General features: G+C 40.6%; 1 protein-coding gene across 5 annotated transcripts in view; it reads left to right on the forward strand.

Moving 5' to 3' along the window:
* Positions 1 to 2,698: 2,698 nt before the first annotated feature.
* ACSL5 (acyl-CoA synthetase long chain family member 5) overlaps positions 2,699 to 20,621 on the forward strand; it is a 32,397-nt gene continuing 14,474 nt past the window's right edge. The window contains exons 1-2 of one of the 5 annotated variants that reach the window (XM_064514224.1): positions 13,546 to 13,663; positions 18,350 to 18,509. The gene's annotated coding sequence lies outside the window, so the exon portion shown is untranslated. Of the gene's footprint in view, positions 2,719 to 13,523; positions 13,664 to 16,899; positions 16,943 to 18,349; positions 18,510 to 20,621 lie in introns of those variants that run through there. The other 4 variants (XM_026117528.2, XM_064514225.1, XM_064514223.1 and 1 more) reach the window with 4 other exon arrangements.

The following is a 20,621-nucleotide window of genomic DNA, read 5'->3' on the forward strand; positions in this document are numbered from 1 at the left end:
TGTTTTGGCACCAAAAATCCATAGAAAACATCGGTGAAGCCCAGACTTTTTTTCCCAAGTTACTTGTAAGGTTGATTTTAACAGCCTTTTGACACTGATGATATCATAACTGAAGTTCAATGTTAACTAATAGAATAAGGTCTATTGAGTATACTGGGAGGTATCGAGCCAATGAATGCATTTTTGAAGCATGTAAATTATAAGTTTTTATAGATACGGGGTAAAAGTGCAAGGTAAGAAAGGGGAGGACTTCCTGATTTATCCCCATTTTTATCTGAAACTACATAGTTCAAAGCCCACTTTTCTCGGGAACATGTGATGGTGGATGTTGGCGATGATCAGGTGCCTGCAGTTGCTGACATAAAACACCCAAAGTGCACTGTATCTATTCTTGCAATGGCCAAACTCCCCTTCTCCCTCCTCTCTACCCTAAAAGATGCCTTTATACTTTAGGGTGCAGTTGTGGCACATCATCTCCAGAATATCCTGGCAATTTGCAGGTTAGTATGGGCCTGAAGTGTCTGTTTCATAGGAGCTGCTAGTACATTCCAAAATAGCATTGCCAAATCATTGTTAGCTTCAAAGTGTAAGTGAGCGCATGTACAACTATTTCAAATGATAGGGTCTATTTTCGGAGAAGACTAGCAGAAGAAAGCATTTCACTGCTATCAGTCTGAGCATTTCATAACAAATCCCAGAGATCCAATAAAACATTATGAGCATCTCAATACCCCTTCTCTGTTGGGCAGACTATCCTTACTCTCCACAACTCCACCTTCAACACAGCGGGATGGCACTTCGTCCAGAGAGCAATTCTGTCAGTAAAAGCTGTCCCATAGACTCTCCTCCTCTTCTCTGCTCACAAAAGTAAATGTGCCAGTCAACCGCACATACAGATCGACCAATCAAGCTTGCTTTTTAGCTCGGTGACTCACTTCTCCACCAGCATCATCATGCCTTCAGAACATTGAGCAAATGTGAACAATGTTTTTAGTTGCTGGGCAAGTGAAATTGTTGCATCACCTTATTCCCTCTGGCAGGGCTGAGGTTCACTGCTGTTATCCTTGGATAGGATACAGCAAGAGAAATTCACTCCAGAACAGAAAAGGATGAGAAAAAGGCTTGGGGGCTTCTCAAGCCTGAAGGCACAGACTTTCTCTCTGTTGATTTACACATACTGAGTGTAAACACCCTGCAATTTTATTTAGTGGTTTAGGCAGTCAGATCTACTGAGCAGCTTTATTTTCTATGCAATATCCTGTCTTTTTTGTAAGAACTTCACTGTTTTTTCCTCCCCTTTTGATAATAGAGAATACAAGCAGAGTTTTAACCTACTTGTACATGTCTTAATTTCTGTTCTTTATATTGCTGGAACACCTAGATCAAAGACCAAAATTCCAATGGTTTTGGCCTGATGTTCACACTGGAAGGGACCATTTTGAAACTGAAAAGTTTGCAGGATAGGTAGGGGATGCAACAGATGAGCATGATAAAGAAACAGAGGATAAACAAAAGGTAACAATATAGGATCATGTGTTACCTTGGTAACTTTTCCACAATCAGCAATAGAAGATCAATTTGTTTTTCATAACGAATCTCAGGATATCTTTTTATTCAGCAGTTCAAAGAAGCTAAACAAGTTTTGGCCATACATAGCCTCTGATTAAAAAAAAAATATTTGCCTTGGGAAAAGAATGTCATTGAGAAATTAAAAGAAACCCAAAGAAGTAATTGAGCAAACAAAAATGTTGCAAGATCACAGCTAAGAATGCTTCTTCCACAGACACCTATTGTGCTGTTTGCACCGACCTTGTGACTGTTTAGCAAGACCTGCATATAACTCCCTGCAGCCGGACCGGGAGCCCACCAAGGCAGACACGAACAGGAACAGCTGCAGCACATCAGCTGCTCTTAGACATTTTTTACACAAGTCTAGAAAGGCTCATTAAAACACTACAGAGAGATCTGCCAGAATGTGGAGCCAAAGCCCATGTTTAGCTGAAGAATAACAATCTCTAAAACTACAGACAACTGTTCAAGGTTCAGACCATACAAACTGGGAAAGAGTCAAGAGAGGGACTGTTTTTCTCCCTGAGTAGAAATCCACATAACTGGCAGTCACTTGACTGCGTTGTCCTACGATGACTGGCCCCAACAATCACAGGTACCCGTCTGATGAAAAGGTTATTTACTTTTGATGCTCAATTTTAAATTTTATTTTAACTTTGGGCACTAGACCTTTCTTAGAAAAGTTTCAGAAGAGTTTCTTCAGAAAAGTTTCAACTGCTGAAAAACTCAATTGCTGAAAAAGCACATGGAAAACTCTTTAATCTAGAGGTGGCTTCATTCAGGAAACCCCTTTCTAAATCAGTCATTTAATGAGAAAAATCCATCTCAGACTGAAATTCTTCAGTTCGCTATAGATATTACAAGCTATACTTGAGGTGATCTTGTAATCACATAAAACAGACTACTAACAGACTAGCTGGTAGGCAGTGTCCCATTAAAGCAGTGTTTTCTTGTTTGTAAGCTTGTGAGTAGGCTGGGTAAATCACTGAGTTGAAGGCACTGCATAAGAACAAGTTATTATGAGAGGGTGTAGCTGTCACAGTATAAAAGATAGGTGAGTAAGCAAATTGAGTAGTAAACAGAAAGACAGAAGTTAACGACAATGCTAAGGAGATTATAGAAACAACCACGAATATTCTACCGAAAGAGGTGAGTGACTGAAGAGAAAAAAAACTAAATCAAAAGATTGCTGCTTGCTTTGTCTGCTTCCTAGGCAAAGATGCTAAACTGTTAGCAAATCCCTGCTACCACAGAGAACTAGGATTTTCATGGTATCATTGATCTCTTCTGTTCTCTCCTGTGACACAATTCATGTTTTTGGTCTTTTATAGTAAGCTCATTAAAAAGTGCTTGGAGAATTTTATGTTTTTAAGTGCAGAATATCTCCTCTAGAGTATCTAGTTCCAGGTGCCATTCTCGACTAACAGCTACAGTATGATCACTGGCTTTGTGTATTTGGAGTCTTTGGGGCTAAGGAGGGTAAGAAGTAGGAATCCTATGTTCCTAAGTCTTGTTAGAACTCTATTTCACACCTGGAAATCTCTGTGTTGGGGAGAGCAGAAGTAAACCCTAGGTAAATGGCCAGTAAGAAGCATGGAAAAAATATGAAGTATGTGGACTGGATAAGTTGGCATATAGGTGGTTATGGAAGATGATGAATGAATTTATACTGGCATGTATTTTTGAAGAGCATATAGACTAACTGCAAAACTGGAAGAAAGTAAATAGCACTGCAACCTACAAGAAAAAGAGGAGGATGCAACAACACTGATGCTAGTTTTTTCTAAATAATGAACAAGTATTACAGAATATAAACCACACCACTGACTACATAGAACTAAGTGAAGCCATGGACTACATTGCTCAGATACATCTCCCAAGACAAATGTCATAGCCTTTATTTTTTGGTTTTTTTTTTTTTTTTTTTAAACAAACATGGATTGCAAAACTAAGAGATAAAGGGAATGCAAACGAGATAAAATCTAGCTGGGCGTTACAGAAGTGTTTCCTAACATGTCTTCTTGCAAGAACCTAATCTGAAAAAAGAAAAAAAAATCATTAAAAGCATTTGTGCACCAGTTTGGGATGGAATGGAAGAGAAGGAAGGTAAAGGAAGACTCACTGTTTCCAGCACAGGGCAGAATCTCAGGAGCCTTGGGTCCTCTTGGGAGGCTGACACCAAATACCTTCTGTGTTAGCTCCTGATCTACCACTGAACATAGGACTACCTCTCTATACATTTCAGCAGCAAACTGGGATCTGGATGTACGACCTTAGTATGAAATAATTAGTGATATTACCTACACCAAAGGTATTACAATATGTGGGTGTTTGAAATGAAGTATGGTATGTGACTGGGTATCAGAAGGAAGTCTTATAATCACATGCACTCCACACCATGGGCTGAACCTATGTAAGCCTGGGATCTCAGCATCCAGAAAAAGACAGCAAAGGGCGTTACCACAGTCCAAGTCTCTTTTGTATAGCACACACAGAATATGGAGCAGATGCTCTTTACTACACTCAAGCCTCTTTTAGTCTTTACAGACTGACTGAACAGATTAACACTGTCACATGTTCCTCTGTTATTAGAATTATCTGCCAAAATACTCAGCTAAAATACTAATTAATGATCTGTTTCTCACAAGTGATGCTGATCTGACATGAAGTTCACGCTCTTGTAATCAGAGGTGCGGAATACATTGTATGGTGCAGGTGTGAGCCCTGCTTGGATGGACTGTCACAAGGAAGGTTTCATGTTGACCGTTAGCAGTTATGAACAGAGATGTGCTGCTGCAGTAATATTTTCTAGCATTTGCCTTCCTATTTAATACTTCTACCAGGAGGCATCTTTCTTGGACTGCTACAGAGTCAAAGTGCTGTGATTACAGTCATAGCAAACCCATTTAAAGCTATACACGGCCTGTCAGAGAAGCAAAGCTCGAGGCACAGTCTGGGGACAAATCATACTATGGCAGGCATTATGTTTAAAAGGTTAAGAAAGCAGCAAGGTGTGTCCCAAACAAGAGGCAACACCCAGGAGCTCCAAGGGCTTTCACATTACTTTTGCCCCACGGAAAGTACTGCTCTTCTGGTAACCTTGAAGACAGTAATACCCCATGGTACAGAGCTGAATTTTGACTGTGTAGACTGCAGCCTAGATGAAATAGCTGCCTGAGACTAATGGGCACTTTAGGCAATGTGAACTAGTGCCTGAAGTGCCACTCCAGGATGCACAAGGCTGGGTCTGCTGTTGACCAACTAAAGTACTTCTCAGATTTGCATTGACTGTGGCAAATCATTTTACAAAAAAAAAAAAAACAAAACCAGCTGGGAAGAGCCAAGACATTATGCTTCAGCATTCCAGAAATGAAATAATGCAATTCCATTCAAGAATGGAATGAAAACTGTCCTCTTGCTTACTGAGGTTTAAAAGTTCCTCAAAGCAAAATACAGAGCTCAGTCAGCTTTCTGAAACTGCTACAGACAAAGAAGAAAACGCCTTCTCATCCAGCTCTAACACTGACCTCTTCTAGAAAGCACTTTGGAGGAAACACTCAAAACAGGACTCAGCTCCTTTTAAGGGGAAATGATAGACCTGACTGCAAAGAGCTGTTAGCAGCAAGCACTGAGGACTGAAGAGCTCCGAACAGCTGAAGACCACTACATGCCTGGATTTGCGGTTAAGTGCTTTCCCTACTGTCCCTAACTGTCATTAACAAATGATCCCCCTTCCCTCCCACTTCCTAACAGAAAATACCACCTTCCCAGCACAAGCAATATGCTTCAAGATTTGGCACAGGCATGTAGCAATTCACATCAAAGACAGGCCCCACCACAAGCCGGTGAGAAGTCACAGGAGCACCGTATTAACACTACGTTAACTAGCGCTAACAACTTACCAAGAAGCAGCAATTCCCCTCTGAATCTCCCAGCTTGTTGGCACAAAGTTCTCTCTCATTTTAGGACCTCCTGGCGAAAGCACTGGGGTGTAACTAGCAAAGATGGACAGTGGAACTTCATGGTGAATTTAGAGCTAGTGAAGCTGTTTCCAGTGGAAATTTCTTCCTCCCTTCCCTTCTCCCAGGTTCACAAACTGCAGTCCTGGTTAAAATCTCAGCTGATACCAAAAGAATATGCACTGTGAAGAAAACAGACTTATTCCAAAAAGATTTTACTTCATTGCACTGAAATATGACAGTAATTAACATTTGGAGGTGGAATATCCACAGACCAGAGCATTTCACCTGAACTTCTAACACGTTCAAATAGAACTGAAAAGCTTCTGTCAGGAAAGCTTGCTCCCCTTCTATCTTATTTTTTAAATACAATTCAGTCTCCCTGCTATTCTTATTAGAGAGTTTTATCAACTTGGAAACAAGGTAAGGAACTTAGCTCACAACACCTTGTTTAATTTCATTTAAAATTTCTTTTCTATGTGTAAAATTTACTATAAAATCAGAAAGCCTGACATAAAAAAAGCAATCTTAATTTGGCCTATAATGTTTTAAACATTTAAATACAGCTGGAACTTTAATTTCTACCTGTGGAAATTGGACATAATTTCTTTTGGCAACTCTAAAAAATTTTGATTATCACAATAATCATCACAATAATTATCACAACCATAATCAGCATACACAAAAGCCAGGATAAGGTTACCTAAGGATGATGGGTCCAAATTGACTTTACCAATGGCAATCTACATAGCAGAGCCAAGCCTTTGGGTGCTCTGCTAGTAGGAAGCATTCCAAGGTGCTTGAAATGGCACAGCGAGCTCAAAGGTGTCTAGCCCATTAACCAAGCATTAGCAAGAAAAAGTGTGAAGAGCTAATGCAGCACTGTAACGGATGGGACAGTCTTTCCTCAGTATTGAAGCGTGCATTGAGACCCATGCCATTGTCAGCAGGTGGTATACCTGCACCTGAGACACTACTTTCCTCTCATTCCTCTTTCCATTCTGCTGGCTCCAGCTTCCTTGCCTGTCACCAGATTTTAATTAAATTCTCCAGAGCATGTCACAGTTTGTTTCACTGACAACTTCAGTTTGGACTTAATATTACAAGTCAAGTCAGGTCAGATTTTCAGCATGTCATATACCGTTCATCATACTTTAGTTGGAAAGAGAACAAATAGATATATGGGATGCAGCATAACACTGTAATTGAGAGAAGAGGCAAGTACCACTGACAGTACAGTGTGCCTCAGTGTTACTGTTATTCATCCCTCTCCATCTAACCCAGAAATTGCATCAGGTATAATAAAGACAGGGTAAAAATTCTCTTCTTGGACGTAAAATCCTGGCAGGTGACAGGGGAGAATGGAAAGAATACTATTTTGGGGGTGCTTTCCCTCAAAAACCCTTGTGCTTTGGGTTTTCCAGTCAGAACTGAATGAACACATGCAGTCTGGGGAAGCAAGGAACATGTTCTCCTGCTGAGCTCTCTCCATCAGGCACAACATGCACTCACATTTCATGCTAGAAGATGGGTGGTTCATCTGCTATGAAACCAAAAGCAACCAGAGCAGGTGAAGAAGTGCCAGATCCTCCATCCCAGCAACCTAGCCTCCATCCCAGCAACTGCCTTCTGCCTAGACAAAGCAGTAGATGGCACTCAGTGCCCTCCACGGTGCATTCTGCCTATTCTATACTCTCACCACCTCCTTTTTTTCAAGCTGCTTGCAGCACTGCCTATCCTTCACTGGACTTCAGGAGCAAATCCAGCATGATTTACCAGTTCAGTGACTGAGTCTCATTTTATCTTGTTCCTTATGAAACATCCCACATGCTTTGAAACAGAAGATGTAAGCCAAATAATACATGTCTGTGCGTTTGCCCTGAGTAGGCAGCTGATAACAAAACATGGGCATCTGCTCTAAATATGATCTGAAATCTTCTAAGATAAGATTGTAGTGTGAGCAGTAGGTCCCCTCCAAACTGTTGGGGCTGGGACACAGAACTTTAAGTGACTCAGTAGTGTGTCAATAGCCATCTCAGTGGACTGCTTCGTAAGATCTGGGAGTGTTATTAATCAAAGGTAAGGAGTTGATTGCCGTTCATACCACAAGGATCATAGAAGGTGTAGAACTTTTTGTAATGCATTTCTTTTTAAATTACTTTTTTTTTTTTTAATCAGAATCATAGCGAAATGAGCTGAAAGTTAGGCCAGTCCTCTAATTCGCCGTCCTGCCAAACCAGAAACAACTATACCCCAAACTGATATTCACTTCTGCCACCATCCTACCCCCCCCCCCCAAAAAAATCTGTTCTTGTAATATATTTGTTGCAGAGTCCTCTCTGTCCCTAGAAACTTAATTCTAGAAAACATGTTAGCTTAAAACACAGGAGAAGCCCCACTGAATACAATGGAAATAATTCAAGTAAAAGTTCTGTACTTAAGAGGTCACCGTGACAAGTCTGTTTAGACTTTTCAAGCCTTTCAACAGGTTCAAGTGCCTTATGGGGATTATACTTCCTGTATATAAACAGCCAAGAAGCATCAAATTTACCCCTTCTGCAAGTCTACAGCAATGACTGCAGTATAAATGCCACAGACATACATTAAAGCCTGGAGAGGTCTCATATATCACACAATGATTAATCAGGTAGACAAAGTCATTTACTCACCTCATTCCAAACCCTTACTAACATGACCCAGAGGTTATAACATAGTCAGCCACAGCAAGCATTAATTCCCTGAATTTGAATATAACACTCTTTTTCTTAATGCAGCCCTGGGCTGCAACATGTGACTACCTATTTTTATTCAAGCAAATTGCTTTTTTTTTTTTTTTTTTTTTTTTAGATGAGTAGCTTCAATTGGCACAATTACAAAAACAAAGTCTGAAAAGCTGCATTGAAGCTTTCTAAATCACAGTCCCTAAATTTCTGAACCTATATTTATGCATGAAAGTAGAAGTGTCTTCATCAGTAATGAGCACCTGCAACAAGAGAGGCTTAAAATTTAAATCCACATTTTAAAGTAACTTTGTCTTTTGTGATCTTGCTCTAGAAGGATCTCACAAGCCTTTTGAAAATTAGCCCCAGTGATTAGTTTCCACAGATTCCTAAGGAAATACATACAATGACTGACTTTGGAAATTAAAGGCCATCCCAGTACTCTTCAAATAGCAGGATTCCTTTTCCACAATCTCTTGAAATTCTTGTATCTAACAAAGTCCATAGAATTAAATCACCAAGTAAAGTACCAGACACCCCATCTCATAACAAGCCAAATCTTGAACTTCCTATATGCAATCTGGTCTTTAATTGGGACAAAACCAACTCCGTCAAGACTTGAGCTTAAGAACAGATAGAAAGACAAAGATTTTAGAGTATCAGCAGCATTCTGTATTGTTCCAATAACTATGCATAAGCAGAATATCTGCTGTATATCAAGGTCGGTTGTTACAGCCCAGCTCTGTATTGTTTTATGTCATCTCATCAACATTGATAATACTATCTCCAGCTTAAAATGGAAAAAGAGCTCCTATAGTATATAGAGTTCCTAAACTAGAGATGGACACCAAATCAAATCAAAGCTCCCCTGAATTCTAAAACAAGAGCTGAAATCCAAGGCTTATTCTTTGCGTTAAGCTAAGGAGAACAGAAAAGGTCCAAGATACAACACAAAGGACTGTAATATATCTTAGCTAACACAATTGTATTTACTTCTCTGCTATTAAAAACAAAATATCTTCCCCCCAAAAATCACTGCTCTCTTGTTCGGCTAAATTACTCTCAGGTGACATTGATAGATCAAGTCTTCATGATTATCTATATTAGAGATGGAATTTGGTTGTTTCTACGAAAGTTTAACCACCTAAACAAATTACAGCACTAACAAGACCTAGAAGCATTCCAAATGGTCTTTAAACTTTCTTCATCTAAATGTTACACGTCAGATACTGCTCCTTTTGAACATGAGTTCGTTTCTCTGTTATTAGTCGTAGATCCAAAGTCTAAAGTCACTAAGATTTTTTTTTTCCACTCCCAGCCTGAATGGTCAATAGTCAAGGTCTCTGTTCACAAACTGCTATGCCTGCTTTTCTCCCCCATATTTTGTCCTGGCAATAGGAAAGGTTAAATACTACAAATTGTTCAGGCAAACACTTTTCAATAGACAAAATAAGAGAACCAAACTACAAAAGCTGCTGAACATATGAAACAGAAGTTTCAGTTCTTGGATCTTGTGTCAGGATTGGATTTGATAGTCTGGAGAAGTTGATGCAGTGCCAAGCCCTGCAAAACAGTGTTAAGCTTCAAAATACCAACGCACCCTCAACTGTGGCAGGCAGTTCTTATTCTCGTTAGGAGTTAAATCCCACAAAATCTTCACTAACGCTACAAGCTGGATCTGAGCTCATCTGTAGCCACTGCATCTGCCCACTTCAGGTTTCGTCAGCCTCCACTACATCGTTAACCTTTAGCAGACAACCTCCAGATAATTATTCTGTCTGCAGACTTTCAACGCAAACTCACCGTCACAGAAACACAGCAAGGCAGAATGTGTGCTGGATGACCATCTTCAGAGCTAACGTGCAATATGCAGCAGTCAGTGCTGAGATAGGAATTATTTTACTTTGCTGGACACTATGCAGAGACAGTTTCTTCTTCCATGATTCTTACCAGATAGAATAAAACAATCAATACTAAATATCTTTTCATGTCAGAGCTCAGAAGAATTAGTCTTTTGGGGACAAAATATGATGCCAAATAGACAAAAGTAAATCCATAGTTTCATACAATTTCCAATCAAGATCAACAGAATTATCTGTCAGGTTCAGAGTTTGCAAGTCAAGGTATGTAAGTCAGATATTTTCAGTTCCTGCATAAGAATTTGTGCCAATTCACACTTGTACAGATTTACTTAACATCTACCATTATCTAAAAGGTCTGTTTGGTCTGATTTTAAAACCATTGACACTTATTGGGATACACCATTAAAATTCTGCATGAGAAGAGTAAAATGCAGGATTGTCAGCAGCAACACAGGAATAGTGAATTCAGTCAGACACTTCAATTTCATATAGTCATCACAAATCACACACATCATAATGTGATAAAAACAAGTCTGCAGCTGCTCTTGGGCACACAGAGCAACTATAAATATTCAAACATGTGCAGTCTCATTCTTTGATCCAAGCAGTTTGATTAGACTTTTTTAAAAAAAAAACACACAAAAGCTTTAACACAGTAAGAATGAGTTATAAAATACTGTCACCAAATATTATCAGGGCAGCTATTTGAGGTGACGGGTTAGAGCTTGTTTTATGCTTATCATTCAATAGCCTATTGCATTTTAGTAGATTTCATAAGACCAATAAAGAAAAGGCTTCTTACAGGTTACCTAGAAGAGTGATTAAACTCCAGCTCTGTGTGGTAATGACCTTTAGATCCACTCTTCACAGCTTGGACTAGTTGCACAACCTCAGCAGGAATCACTTTTAATCAGCATTCAGGGATTATAGCCCCACAGTTATATGTTCACTGGTGGGCATCTAAAACATGCCTATGAATCCCACTGTTGGTCCTGGAGCTGGACAAAAGCTGGAGAGCGTATATACTCCTTTCAGTTCCTCCCACTCCCTTATGGCTGATGTTCATCATTCAAGTGTTGAGTGAATTGCAAAAAGGATAAATGTTAAAATTGCTTGTGTGATATTTGAAAGAAATGTTAATGTGACTAGTCATACTTTAGATAAGCACAGAAAATTGATTTAATCAAAGAAACCAAACTATGACTTTCTATCAACCACCAAAACTGACAAATAACATTTTACTTATCATACGCTTAAAAAAACATTGTATGCAGACAGTTCTAGCTGTCAAAAGCTAATAATTTTGAATAAATATTTTGAGTCATAACCTGCTCAGAAATTTCCAAAATGACTAACTTGATATGAACATGCTAATCTACAGAGAATGGAAGAAAAGGTCTTTGACTAGCTCTGCCTCAAGCTCCTCCTTTTCAGAACTGGGACATGGGTGATATTGTCCACAGGTGACCTAGTCTCTCTTTTGCCACTGGTTGTGTTTTAGTCACCGGGATCACAAACACCAGCCCTGTGGCATCATTCATTCAGAGGCAACCAGGAACACAGATAGTATACACACGCAAGCCTGCATTACAGAACGTAACCAGATGTGTTTCCTGGCATTTGTGAACATGTTTTCCTATTCCTGCTTTCAAAGCAAACTGAAAAAAGGTTAAGCCCCATAGCAATTCAGCCAAACTTTTGATCAAGAACACTGTCTGCCTGACTCAAACCTGACACACTCACCGCTCAGAGCTGCTCAGGGCTCCTGGCTCTGCTTTCCGCAGTGAGCTAATCAAAGGTCTTCATTCACAAGGAAGCAACTATATAGGTGAAAGGTGACAAAACAGTACAACTTGCATTAATTTGGTGTTCAAATGAGGTAAAAAGCCATGCACTTTATGTTCCGGGGAGAAAGGCTGGAGAAGGAAAAGCAGTTACAGCTTTACCCATACAGCTGGCTGGGGCAACTCGCTTTGTTTTGTTCTCTTCAAGTCTCTCTGCTGCCCTTCCTCTACCACACACGTCTATGCATTAAAATAAGATGCATCTAGGAGCAAAACCTACAGATCGTGTCAGTCATTCTAGCTCCTTTGAGGCTATGAGGCAATATCCACTTACACTAAATGGGGACCTGCTCAGCTCCTAATTATTTGCATCTATTGCACACCTCAGAACAGCATAAAATCAACTGCTTTGTTTCCCATATACAAGTTACACCACAGACTGCAGCCAAGAAACTTGCACACCAATAGCATCTCTTTACACCAATTTTGGAACTTTCCCACTTGTTTTCTTTCCTACCTTCCTCAAACTGGTATTTTCTAAAAACTTTCACCCTAGAGGAGATACAATTCAGACTTCTTCATAAGAAGGTCTAGGATGATAATAAGTATCTGCACAATTTCTTTCACTTTTATTAATGTCTTCTGATAAAAGCAGGTTCCCCCACCCCCAGTAAAGAATACTCAAGACCATAATTGAAAAGAGTTAACGCTGACTGACTTCTCAAAGATTATATAGGAATTGCATTCCAGCATTGGTCAAAGCAGGCCTGAATCAACAAAAGCTATATGATCTCAACTGGTCCTGACAGTATTGAGTGAGTGCTGAAAGGGCTTTGGTATTTAGCCTTGTGTCTTGGGTCATGAGGTGCAAAATCTCTTCCTAGATCACATCCACAATCTTTGAAAGCAAAGCCAAGAAACTCTACCTGGCAGCCCCGTGTGAGTACCTCACCTCACAGCTGAGTCTGTTCTCAACCAGCATCAAGTGCAGCAGCTCTGTTACTCCCATTTTATAGACAGAGGGGACACAAAGCAACCACTTAAGAAACTGATGATGAAGCAGGCTTAGCCTAATGTCCTGAGCACCAGACTACTCTTGCCAGTCCAGTGAATGAAACACCCTCCGCACACCTTCAAAGGAGAAGGTGCATAGTGGTAAGAGAACTGGTCTCTTTTCCATCTCCACCGCACTAGGAGCTCCTACCCATAAAGGAACGTGCTATTTCATGGACCACTTGAACTGCAAAGGAAACACGCCCCGGCAAAATCATACATATTTAAGGAGAGGCCCGTCCACAAAGCAGTAGGGGAAAAATAGAAGAATATGTTTGCTTGCTGTAAGTGCAATATAAGGGGCACCCAGTCTCAGCAAAAACATGCTTATTTGGTGCCCCATGTATACTCAGAAGAAATGAGAACCCTGTTAAAAAGCCAAGGGTGCAGCTTTTGCAGGGCTAGGGTTAGCTTTCACAGCATGCTGCTCTCTTCTAAAATTGTTGCGCAAGAGTTGTGTGTTTAACAGTCTAACCAGCCAAAATTGCTCTTTATATTTGATCAGGAATAATTTTTACCTTTGAACCTGTTGCAATGCAGGTTCAAAGGTTACCTGGGTGCAGCGTTGCCTGTTTATTAAAGCCACACACTGGTGATTCAGGGCTCAGTCCAGCCACAGGAGCTGGGGAAGGGCCAACTCTTGAACACCCGCTTGGAGTTGTAGAGCAGCAAGGCAAGAAAGCTGTGCCAGCCCCTCCGCCCAGAGCTGAAGGAAGGTAAGCAAATCTCTCATCAGAACCAGGCATTTCAGTACTGGGCTCCCTGCTCCTGCAGGGAAGCTAAAAGTGGGATAATAGCCTTAATTTGCTGCAGTGCCCTGATCTTAATGCACAGTTCTCATCATACCCTGTGCTGTTAAAGACAGCAGCTGAGTAATTGGCTGCATGTTACGAAAGGAGCAAGTCTGGGTTCACAGGAGGCATACAAAGACATACACAGCCACAGGGAGTACCTGAGGGAGAGCAAGCACCTGAACACTCCCTGTTGCTATAGACTGGCTGGAATCGGAAACCTGACTACAATGCAGGCTGAAGCCGTTTTCTTATCAGTTACCTAGTTTTGTCTATTTAAAGATACAGTGCACAGATTACCGATGCCAGGCTCCCATTCAGATCCATGTTTAAAACTAAGTTCCGGAAATAGAACCACCAATTGGTACCACAGTATTGGAAGCAGGTTTTGAAATGCTGTCAGTAAAAACTTGCTATGCACAAGATCATTTACACACAAGCTTATTGACAGCAGTTAGTACAACAGGACCGTTATCCCCAAAATTGCTATTACAAGAATACAGAAGCTGGCTATAATGCACTTTTTAATCTTCTAAAAGCATGTTTTTTAAAGTGTGGCACAACAGACTGTCGCCATCACCTTGGTTCAGCTGCTTGGTGTAGCTATAGAGATGGAGCCTTCTCTAAGCTCTTGCATACAGTCACAACTGCAACAAAGGAGAGGAAATTAGAGACAAATATTAACCAAAATCAAATTTCAAGTAAAATGGCTAGCAAAAGGTGTGCTGCTCTTCCAAGTCCTAGCCTATTGTCCTGTCCACATTGCCTTTTCTAAGGAATCTGCTTATGCTCTGAGATGATTTATGTCCCTGTGCAATCACTCTGTTACAAAAGCCAGAAAACTGCCCTTGAAAAAGAGCAGTAGTAGAGCAATAAAGAATGATTATTTTCATGGCATTAAGAAAGCATATTGGAATTCAAAAATCCTTCAAAAAATAGTGAGCCCACACTTCCCACAGACTCACGAAATTCAGATCCAGGTCTTAAAGTGACAACAGAGAGAATTGTACATTGAGCTTATGCTTCCACTTTATTTACTTACTCTGTTACTTGCTAGAGGTAGATGGGTTATTCTGGCATCTTTGAATAGCTAATGCTTGGGTTGTGCTATGTCCTTAAGGCTCTTTATATAAGCTCACTTTATCCATCCTTTATGTAAACCCTTTGTCACCTGACAGTAGAAGAAAAACAGCTTAAACTCTCTATACACAGACTCTACCTACTGCTGATTTTAACAATTTGCATATGGGTGCAAAGATGCACATGAACATTTTACATGCACATACAAGAAGTAGAGGTTGAGTTATCCAAGACTCTGCTTTGCCTTATCTTTTGGCAGGGATTTACTGACAACGAATGGATTTGTGCCTCCTTAGAAAAGCTGGATTTTATTCAGATCATTTGTATCAAAAATACAAAACCTCAGAATTCTCATGTCACTTCTTACATGTATCTGGGAAACAGCATCAGACATATTTCAATTTCTGAGTATTAAACAGGACAAATCCCTTAAGAAGAAGCTGTTCTCAACATGGCTTTTCTTTCTGCATCTCTTAATCCAATTCACGTTGGAGCTGCGAGACTCCCTGGGTCCAGACAGCGCAGTGTAACCCTCGCAGCTCTGCAGCCCCGGGGCTTGGGGCAGGGGTGGTGCTGCAGGGACCCCTCCTGCGCCCCCAACCAAAGTCAATGCTGCAGAGATGCATGGCATTGCTACCCAACAGCCGATCAGAGGTGGGGCAAGTTCACTGCTTTTTCTCTTCCTCCCTGGAAAAGTAACAGCCTAAGGCCACACACCTGAAGGGGGAAAATCCTCAGACACACCCAAAGAAGCTGGAAACACAGCTAGCAGGGCTCTGAGCCTGGCTTTCTTTCCCTCCTCTGCAAGGGACATTGCCTTCCTCTAAGCATAAATGCATGCTGACTGGCAGGATTAGGGCCTGCACTTCAAGGCCTAAACTTCACAGCTTCACCTGAGTACCACCAGAGAAGCTCTGGGTAAGCAAAACTGAAGGTAGAGGACTTTCCTGCAGAAAGTCCTGCTCTTTCTTTTTCAACTTCACTGAAAGCCCATAGCAAAATCAGTGAATGATTTTGCTCTATCCTGAAGGTATGTCTGCATTGCTAAACAATGCCACAATTACCGTGTAAGCTTTACCTAAATAGCACAGAGCTTACTGTAGCAATGAAAACATAACAGCAATTAGTAGAGGCTCTAGTCTTAACCAGCAGAATGCATGGCTAAGGTCCAGGGCAGATTGTATTCTGGATGCAAATACGTGGTATGTAACTCCAGCCTTGCTGCAGTTTAATCTAGCTAGGTAAATCATTCTGAAATCATGCAGCACAGATAACCTTCAGATGGGCAAGCTGGTCAGTGAGAAACATGGATTCTAAGGCCTGAGGTCAAGGTACTAAAGAGGAAAGGTAGGTGAAGCTGCTGCTTTCCCACCCCTCAAAACCTGCTGCAACGTTCCAGTTATATTAGTCAAGCATATTACAGAGAAAGGGAGAGGGCAGCTGCTATAAACTTTTAAACAAAGAAACACACCTCTAGATGTAAAGAAAATCCCTGTCATAGCAGGAAACAAAACTGAAGAAGTCTGAAACCTGATTCACTGTCACACTGTGCAAATAATTGTGCATATAGAAGACTACAGCACACGAGAAAGTTAATACTTTACAAGGACTAAGTAGCTTTTTTGGGGGGGAGGGGAACACCCTTCAGCAGAAAGACAAAAACAAAGATACAGCCCACCAGCAAGCATATTACAACAGTAGATCAAAAATACTGTAACCCAAGTATTTTGTCAGTACTACAGCAACAAAGCTCTGCTCAGCCTTACGTACAACAAAGCCATAGTGAGAGAATTGCTAGTATGCAGCCTTATATATCAATGAAAAAAGAACATCTAGGACATAAACAAGTTGTAAATATCAATTCAGAAAGTTTTAGTGTGCTTTTCACCTAGCTCTTCAGAAATGTGCAAACTCAACTGCCTCTCCTCAACAAGAAAAAAAAAACCCAACTTCCTCTGTAATTTCTCTCTAACCACTTAAGTTGCCCTATGCTGGTTTCACCCTTTTATAAGATCCCTTCCCAGCATGCTTTTCTGCTTGCTGATTTATTTAAACGCAGGAGAGGGAACAAGGTGTAGCTTTAACATGAATATTTTTAATGGCTGTTGTTTTGCTGCTGTGCTGGTAAGGGTTTTGTCTTACTTATAGGAAAAAGGCTGGCTTTTTTTCCTACCTGCCCCCCCCCCCCCCCCCCCCCTGGTATGTGTATTTTTCTTACTGGTTCTCTTTGTATCTGCTCTGTTTTGTGTAAGTAAAGATCTAACTTTTTTTCTTACTGGTAGTGGGCTTGCCTGTGGTTACTCCCACGAGCTTCAGTACAACCTTGGTGTGCATATAGTGCTTAGCTGTGAGGTTCAAGATAATGCATTGATCCTGCTAGGAGAGCCTGCTCTGAGACCATGCTATCAGCTAGATGTTAACCTTAGATTTAGTTAAGTTCAGATATATATTTGCTCTTTGTTCTTTGTAATAGAATTGCTGTAATAGCACATAGAGATAAAAGACGTGTACCTATGAGTGATTAATGCTGCCTGCTTTCTGTATGGCTATAGAGTGTGTTTCATGATCATGTTATAGTTTTCTCAGAGATTTGATGTGGATTTTCAAGTTGAGCTTTAACTCTAGCTCTTTAAACCATGCTTGTTGTGTGTCTAGAGATATTTACCAATTAGTGTAATGCTGATACATGCATATCTTGCAGGGATATGATGCTGTATTATCTAGCAGGGTAAAGAGTAACAGAACCTCTTACACTATTTTTAAGATATTTCAAAACTTTATAGTGCTATAAGCATTCTGTAAAGAATCTTGCTGTGTAGACATCTTTTGAACAGGTAGATTTTCAAGGGGAAAACCTGATGTAAAAGCTAATATTTCAAAACCTGATTCTTGAAGTTTTCTGACAAAACAGCTTTTAGCACTTATCAGTATCCTGGTATCATTGTGTTCCTGATGGAGGGACAGCACTACTAGACAGTCAAATCCTCTGTAGAAATGGGCTTTCTAATCTAGTATACCGAATGCTTGGGTTCAATAGGCAGCTCTGCCTAGGTCTGAGCAGGGCCCAGAAATAGCCTGTAACGCAGTCTGAAACCACAGAGTGCTATACTTCCTGCAAGTAAGTTATGGAGGCCTCATTTTTTCTCATCTGCTGAGAGCAATTCTCAGGCAAGATCAAGGTATACTTGAACTGTTTGGCTGTAACTCTCATAAGAGGTACTCTGAAAGCAAAGACTCTCGCAAGTGTGTGTCAGGCTTAATGTGTGTTACATTAAAGCTTTTGCTTTAAATGTATTTTTGCCTGTGTCTAAAGAAGGTCCTGAGAAAAACAATGGGAGTTAAATCTGTGATTTTATTCTTCACATAACTTACTCAATAACATCATTTGTCTTCAAAGTCTCAAATCTCCTAGGGCATTAAATTAATAGGTGATACAACTTGTACATGGCTGTGTTTAGCAACCACTGCTGAGCTCTTGTGCTTTATCTAGCTCTGTAGATGCTAAAAGCCAGATATGCCTAAATCCTGCAGAACACAACTTTTCCTTGCTGCCACTGGAGAAAGGATGGGATGTAATCATGCCAAGAAATAAGAACTGGCACAATGGCTCACATCTGCAGAAGACCAGGCAAGATCTGCACTACAGGCAAGCAAATGTAAAGAGGGAGCTAATGGTGGCTAATAAACTACTGTAAGTGGTGGCACCAGTGCAGTTAGTTCTACTCTACTCTTTCTGTTCAGAAAAAGTCAATATGTTAGCTTACTAATGCTGATCAACAGGTCCTCATGGTCTCAAAGTATATGCAAACTGTCTCTTATCCCCTTGACCTTGGAGCAAAGGGAATATAATTTTACAAATCTGTCTCCCAGGAAGGGCATGACCCTTGCCTCTAAACTGGTGGGAGTGTCAGACACTGCTGTGCTGTCTGTAAAGAACTACTGTGAGATGGATGACACTTTTTTTTAACTTCAAACTTATGTGCTTGAAGGCACAAAGCTCAGTCACTTTCCAATAATTCCTGCCTTGGAGATAATAGCTCTGTTTAATTCCTTCTAGCTATCTTCTAGCTAGCCAAGGAATTGTCCTAAAGGTTACTGAGGGTACACTAGAAATGAGAACATGCATTGCTGAATTCAAGGGCATAACTGGTACCACTGTAATCTCCTCTGATAAAATCTAAGCCTTTGCACTCCTGACTCTAGTGCACCTTACCCTGATCGTTGATCAGGCCAGATACCTAACTATACTTTAACTGTCTAGCACTTTATTGCACAAGACAGCTAAAAGAACCGGCTTGAGACATTCTGTGCATTTTGTATCTCTCTGGTCCGTGGGAGTTAAGCCCCTCAATACTCACAGGCTTCAAGCACTCCAGCTCCCCTGCATGCTAATGAAAGCAGTTAGTGCTCAGACTTGCCATACAATGGAAGCTGGTGGCTGTCAGAAATGCCCTGACATCTTCACATGCTTCATTCCCTGCTTGAATTTTCACTCAGTCAGTATAGATCAGGTATTGTGTATTCACAGGGTGCCTGGATCTGTGGGTTAAACTCTGCTTGTCGTTGCTTCGTAGCACAGACCTAGGGCAAAGCTAGTCTCTTTCCATGGACAGATATGCTGCCCTCAGCTTTGAGGGAAGAAGTTCTAAGTGCCTTTTGGAGGACACCAGAGGTGGATGAACTCGCAGTACCTTGAATTTGACAGGTAGTTCTAGAAGAGGCTCTAGCTGTAGGAGACAACTGCCCTAGTTCTGGGAATCTTGAGACGAAGTTGCTAACTGTGTCTTGCTAAGTACTTTGATAGGAGCAGCTAAAGCTAATCTGAGGAACTTGACTGGAAAGTAAACTGAAATGCTGTTGTCACTATCACCCTTCATAAAGTAAAGGAATTGTCTTTCAGATATTTTTGTGTAATACAAACAAGATCTAGGTATTTGTGCTTTTTTGACACAACACTAACATTTTTGTAGCTTTAAAGCATATTATGTCTTGACTTCCAAATGTACAGTCTTATTCAATATTGTAAACAGGCTAATGAAGAGGATTATGAAAAAGCTAATTAGGAGCAAATGAGCACATAATGCTTCCCAGACTGTGAAGATAAACTTGTCAGGAGGTCTTTCTTTAAATTAAAAATCCTTTTGGTTTGTGCTTATAACCGAAACTCATCCCTGACTAGTTACAGGGTTTCTCTTCTCTACGTCAGAGACTTGTGAAATCAATTCAGGATCTGGGGGCAGAAGCTTTGCTACATTCGTCATCTGCAAGCTTCTCACACTTGTTCCTGATCAGGTGTTGTCCTGGGACTTCAGTGAGTTCTCTGCTCCAGGCATCCGTATCCTTCAGGGCTTGATCTTCAGTCTTCCTAGATGCCTTGGCACAAATAGCCTTGCATGTGATTCAATGAGGAGATGACAATACCCTGAAGCTTTTTATTGACTTATCTATGGCTAAATGGAGCATTTGAGGTTAGTGGGTTCTCTGATCCTTTCCACAACAATGTCAGGCAAGTATCTGCTATCTATTAATTTTCAGTCCAATAAATCTGATACTAGCTAGTAACAGATACTAGCTATCTGACAACTTCACTTACCTGTTTGACTAAGCAGTTTTAATTCTTACCAGTTAAAGGATTCACTGCTATAGACATGACCCCCAGTTCTGATGATTACATCTAGCATGACACACTATAGTCAATCAGCCCTTCCTGGTTACAAAGAAAACTGTCTTAAAAGTACTTTTAAAATGAACACATGAGAGTACATTTCAAACATTAAAATTAGCACAACAATGCAGGCATGTG

Source organism: Dromaius novaehollandiae, chromosome 6 (assembly GCF_036370855.1).
Source record: "Dromaius novaehollandiae isolate bDroNov1 chromosome 6, bDroNov1.hap1, whole genome shotgun sequence".
In the NCBI taxonomy this organism is placed as follows: domain Eukaryota; kingdom Metazoa; phylum Chordata; class Aves; order Casuariiformes; family Dromaiidae; genus Dromaius; species Dromaius novaehollandiae.